We start from the raw sequence: 6,542 nt of genomic DNA on the forward strand, positions 1-6,542 counted from the left end.
CCGCCGGCCCAGCGGGAAAGCCCCAGCAAAGATGAAGCCGGCTCCGAATGGAGCCGGCGGATTTGCTGGGGTGCGACGGGTGCAGTGGCACCCGTCGCGATATTCAGTGTCTGCTTTGCAGACACTGACAATCTTAATGGGGCCCTGTTAGGGGGCCCCTGCAGGGCACTGCAGGGGCCCCCAGGGTCCCCACGACACCCGTTCCCCCCAGCCTCTTCCTGGCAGTGTAAACCGCCAGGAAGAGGCTGGCGGGAAGGGGGTCGGAATCCCCATGGCGGCGCTGCATGCAGTGCCGCCATGGAGGATTCCCTGGGGCAGGGGAAAACCGGCGGGAAACCGCCGGTTCCCCTTTTCTGACTACGGCTTTACCGCTGCGGTCATAATTGCCCCAGAAGCACCGCCAGCCTGTTGACGGTGCTTCCTCTGCCCTCTGCCCTGGCGGTTACAAACCGCCAGGGTCAGAATGAGGGCCATAGTCTCCAAGGTACTATAACCGGGGTCTATATGACTCCGGGGGCCAACCGCGCTCCCTCGCGGGTGGCACTGGACTGTTGGAAGCAACTCTATCAAGCCGTTGGGATAGCCCCAGTTGGAGCTGTTGTGTTTCTAAGTGCTATACTACATTGAATCTTTTGAAAATGTGTATCTTTACTTGTGTATGTTGGATTTTTGTCACTTTGGATGTGTTTTACTTAGATAAATATTGGCTATGTTTCTAAATTGGTGTGGACTATATTTGTGGGGTTTTCACTGTGTTACTGTGTATACAAATACTTTTCACATTGCCTCTGAGATAAGCCTAACGGCTTGAGCCAAGCTACCAAGGGAGTTAGTAGGGGTTATCTTAGCTGTCTGACTCCCCTACCTTGACTAGAGTGAGGGTCCCTACTTGGACAGGGTGCAAACCACTGCCAACTAGAGACACCCATTTCTAACAAGGGTACGCATAGAAAATCATATTTACTATTTTAGAGGTGCCTTCCACAAGGTTGTTGGTGGTTTATGCAATATCTAACTCTAAAGCATTTCTGACCTGAGCCTATATTAAAACGTTTTGCTAGTGCACACACAACATCTAAAAACCACATGTTCGTCAGTAATAGGAGGACCTCATTATGATGACTAATACTGTATTTTAAGAAAGGTGGTTTTAAAATCTGACAATGAATTCTATAAAAATGCAAATAGTCTAGTAAACAATGAACATTAAAATTTGAAGACTGCAAGCCACAGGAACAATTATTATCCAAAGAGTAAAGTGCATTAAACTCCTCATACTTTTACAATCTAAGGTCCAAGGCTACCCGAAATTTTAGTAACAGCACCCACAGTTGGGGATTTGGGAATATGGATAAACAGGGGTACATCCATTGGTTATCCTAGGACTGCAGCATATAGGTAGCTTAAGGTTTCCTTGCAACATAATCTATGTCCACCACTCTAGATTCTTTCCTACAAGCTGCTCTCCACTCCCCCTTCGACAGGTGGGAAGCCCCCATGACATTGAACTTCCCCAACTTCAGACTTGCAGCAATTTTCACTAGTCTGTTCCTGACTTGCACAGCCCATCTTAACTCACTCATTGCAATTTCACTAGCCAGGAGGGCTGAAACCTTTTGGATCTCCGAGGTCCAAAGTTTATTCCAGAAACACAAGGTTGCTTATAGGCTAGGAAATTCCAAAACGTCAGGTCCCCTTCCAGTCTTTTCATCGGGAACATTGTGCTGTTAGGTAACCCTAGCAGCTTTATGAGGCAACTACTCTCACGCTTCTCCCAATTGGCCTCTGTGCTTAGGGTCAACAGTTCAGCCCCATGTAAACATTGATCAGGCACCATTTTATTGTAACCAGATAATACCAAAGTCAGAAAAGGTCCTCCGAACATCTTTTTAAATCTTACTAATCCTTCTGTAGTGATGCCTCATGGGCCTCCACTACTATGAACAAAGCAATAGCAGCATGAGAACAATTCTTCTTATGAGCCAAGACAACAAAACAGGTGAGCAACCCTAAATGTTGTGTAGCATGGAGATGTGATGTTACGCAGAGCATGCACACAGAGACAGAACCCACAGGCTCCGTTACACACACATATACACATACTGCAACACACCAAGCACCATACAGGCATAAATGCACCTACACGAACATGCATGCACCCATGACACTAAATGCACAAGAGTGCTGGTGTAGCAGTGGTGCACCACGCGTGTGGGCTGCCAGCGCCACTCATTTACAACCCGTCATACTTCCTTGTTTTATGTGCCCACAACCCCAGGTAGGAAGTTGTCTGATTCATTATTTTGTCTTTGCATCCCACTTTTTTGTTACTTATTCATACTCCAACGTTTCACAGAAAAAGCCTGAGATGCTTGGGAGTCATTACGGTGGGCTGAGCATGAATCCACTTACCTCACTCACATCCATGGGAGGGTTTAAACGATACAACACCATGCGCATCTTATATTAGCGTTGTGTGTCGCATGTGCTGCTATTGTTTTATCGCATCCATGTCTGTCTCATTTTATTCACTGCAGGGTTGTAAACGCAGGCCTCGGTGATGCAGGGTGCCAACTACCTTTCAGCCAAAGGTATATGATTATCCCTGAGGTTAGGGGAGTGTCAGGAGCCCTTGGCCACATTCTGCAGGGATGCGGCATCATTTTGTGTTACACCATAGTCACAATGATACTGTGGATTCTGAAGTCAGGGAGCACACCAGCTGTCATCATGCACCACCTGAACTACTGTAAAACCATCTGTAACAGCTTATATAAGAAAGTTTCTAAGGGAGATACAAAGTGCTCAGACCCAAGCCGCAACCTCAACCACTGTAGTAACATACTCAGACTATATAAACTAGAAGCAGTTTGCTGGGCCAGGTTCTGGAAAGAGGCCTGTTTAAGGTACACTGTAGTGTTCACAAGACAGTGTACGGCTGCAGCCCTAACTACCACAGAAAGATGTTCATATACTTTCACCAACGCACCTGTGGCCACTGCATTCTTCTTACCATTCACTGACCTGACAATATAAAAATATTTTTCACCATGTAAGTGTGAAGGGAGAATGGGTTTGATGTGTCCTTGCAGCTTTGAAGATGCGTTGTATTGCAGTATTACATATCACAGGTTTTGGGGGCATAGCAAAGGTTAGCCACAGAAAGGGATACAATAGGGTTGGTGAACTTTGACAGCTGTATTTCATTTTTGCTCACCAAGCAAAAACTTTAAAAAAAATTTATTGTTAAACACATAAACGAAATGTATTGCATTTGCCAATGCTTCTTTTATGTATTGGCTTGGTTATTGCACCCTTCCAACTGGGTGGAAAGATACCCCTCTTTGTTACAGGAACAAAGCCCTTGGAGGAAAAAAGTAGCCCACCTTTTAGGGTTAGATTTTATAGTGATGGGGGTAGATTATCTGGCCCAGCTGCCTTTGTTAGGTTAAGGAAATGTATCAGTTTAGCTAAGGAGAGGGTGACCACCACATGTTGAAAAACAAAAACTGGAACATTTAGCAAACATACAAGAAGGACTACACTTTTACATGAGCTGAGGGGCACTAAAGGATTTAAATGACAGCGTGCATTAACATAGAAACAGAGACAACGAGGCACTAAGGAACTAAATTAAAAGCAACTTTTAAACCCAGCCTTATGGGTGTTATTTAAATTGTGCTCAGAGAAGAGATACAAACTTGTTCTGCTTTTGGGTACAATACAGCTTGCTTCTCTATGTATTTAATCGATCTTCTCTAAAAAAAACGGGTCATTAGCTAAATTTCTCTAAATCTGCCAGGACAGCTGGTGAAAAAACGGGACTTCCCGGCAAATCCAGGACGCTTGGTCACCCTAGCAAAGGACTGATCAGAGAATAATTCCAATAGATTCTCCCCCAGATAAGCCACCTTCCTCTGTGTGTGACCTCCCTGGCCTTGTATACATTACCTATGTGCACCACCCAAGTGTTTTCGGGGACCATACACCTTAAGGGTTCATTTGACTTATTGCTACCACTCTGGACTAGCTTCCAAAACGTATTTATATCTTTAGCCTGAAGGGTGTGAATCATAAGATCCCAATTTTCATGATAAAAATCCTGTTTCTTTAATCTGATGAAAGCAGCACGCTCCTTAGAATCCTCACTGTTCGAAACACCACTAGTATCTTTACTCTTAACCCTGGGACACGGTTTCATCACGTCAGGAACCTTGACAACCTGAACCCTAAAACCTTCCTTAGTACCCCTCCCCTCTTCGCTTACTCCTCTATATTTTACTTGCTTCCCTAATGCCTTGTGACTTTTATCCAATCCTACCAAACTATTCCAGGTCCGGGATTCCTGGGGTGGATTCTTTAAACTTTTACCCCTGAGTATGCCTTTCCTTATTCTAAGGCGGCGTAAATGCCAGTTTCCAGACCCCCCCATGATACCATCTTTTCACCAACATTGGTCTTTTACATACGTACACCGTGGAACTACCCAGATCCCGCCACACTCTGTTCCCTTCTCATCAGGCTCCGAGTTTTGGGAGGGTACTGGCCTCACGAGTGTGGGCATAGAATAATTAATTGACTTTAACATAGAGGATCACCTCAAGAATACTGGCTCAGTTCTCAGCAATTCATTTGTGGAGAGAGATGGCCCCAATAGGCCATGCAGCGTATTCTGCATTCATAAGAGAATGTCCAACATCGGGGAAGGACCTGACAGAGTAAACTCTATATTTGCAGTGGACGAAGCTAAAATCCCTCGGTCCACCCCTTGCAGGGTCACATCTCCCAGCTCAAGCTTAGTGCCATCTCTCTTCTAGACAAACCAACTCCTAGCGATTTCCTAGGCCTTCCACTCCCCCCTACTTCTCCTCCAACTCCAGGCCTCTCCTCAGAGTCCTCAAAACTTAGTACAGATGTTCGGAACAAGCAGGGCGAGAAAGATAGAAGGGAGCGATTCATTCCAGAATTTTCAACCATTTCCTTCTCCTGGCTGTCCAGCATTTACAAGGGATGTCCTGAGGGAGAGTCTGTTGGGCATGCGCTTGCAGAGTCTTATGATGCTATAGTTTTGAAACGCTTCCCCACGAAATCCTTCCTAGAAACTGCTAGAGTCTTTGTTGAGGATTGAATGCTTCCAATTTCCAGGGTCCGTTCTACTTCAAGGAGACTTACATGGTTCCCTTGTGAGAATGAAACAATCTCAAGCCCAATGGAGTCTCTTGCATCAACTGCATTCGCCATCACACCCCCTGCTTTCATGCCCTTAACGTACATTTAGGGCTTAGCACCTCTTCTTTTTAGGGGGGGCATTTCTTCACATACACCTCAACAGTGCTTTGGCTAGATATTAGGAGCAGATAAAATACCTTTAAAAACATCCACTTACCTCCTCCTCCTCCTAAGCGTGACTGTGACAGCTCTGAAAAAAACGTTGCCACCACCCTATACGGCTGCTTGACTGTATGCAATAAAGGCCAAGATAATAGCGGGGAGCCAAAAGGGTTGCCTCAAGTGACTTTGTCCACGATGCGCAAACTGCTCACAAAGCCCCACATTTCTCTTGAAATTCTCTGCCATATGCCGAGATTCCGCAGCGAGGTTTTGCTCCACATCAACCGACTCCAGCAATGCAAGAGACAGGTGAACTGAGACGCAACCACAAGCAGGGGTAACAGGCAAGTGGTGAGCAGGCAGATGAGGGAGCACAGCAGGCAGGCACAACATTGAGAGTGTTAGGAGGGGGGGCTTAAAAAAAACCTCTGTGCCCTGCTTTCCGACCAGTGTATTTTTGGGTGCCTTCTTCGTTGCTACCTGGCATCTCATGGCATTGCCATCTGTGGCATCAGAACTTGTAACAAGGAACAAAAGAGAACCACAGAATTTAGAGGTGAAGTGCACAGCCTCGCTCGCTTAGTTACTTACCTAAGTCTTACCCCACTGCACTTTAGCTGTACTTGAAGCATTGAGACCTAACTCCGATGATCTGTGTAAGTAAGAGAACACTGAAAAAGATTGAACAATGTCAATGTCTTGCAGAGTGAAAGACTAAACATCTTGAAAGACTCATTGTAAGCATCCAGGAGATCAGACTTGATGTACAATGTATGTTTGCTGAAATAAAGTTTCAGTATAACAATGCACGAGGTTCTGTTAGCCAGCCTGACACCATACTTTGGAACGTCTGATCTTGGGTCCCCTTGGCCTTCAAAGGGAACTTCACATTGCAAGAGCAGAGACAGGGTCAGGGCTTGTGGAATCTCAGATAAGTAGGTTTTACATTTATGTGCAGTGGACCAATTGTTATCTCATAAGTGTATTATCCCGTGCAGATCCAACAGTGTGAACAAAGGTAGGACAGTTTACAGCATTTCACTTCAACGCAACTGATATAATCTACCTTTTATCATTTTGCATCTCATCTGGCTTCTGCATAGTTTGCTACCTCCAGACATATCGGAGAGATGTTGATCTTTGAAGATTCCACTATTTCATCAATTACAGACCTGGTTACAAACATTGAAAGGCAGACACATTAGATCATT

Source organism: Pleurodeles waltl, chromosome 6 (genome assembly GCF_031143425.1).
Source record: "Pleurodeles waltl isolate 20211129_DDA chromosome 6, aPleWal1.hap1.20221129, whole genome shotgun sequence".
NCBI lineage: Eukaryota > Metazoa > Chordata > Amphibia > Caudata > Salamandridae > Pleurodeles > Pleurodeles waltl.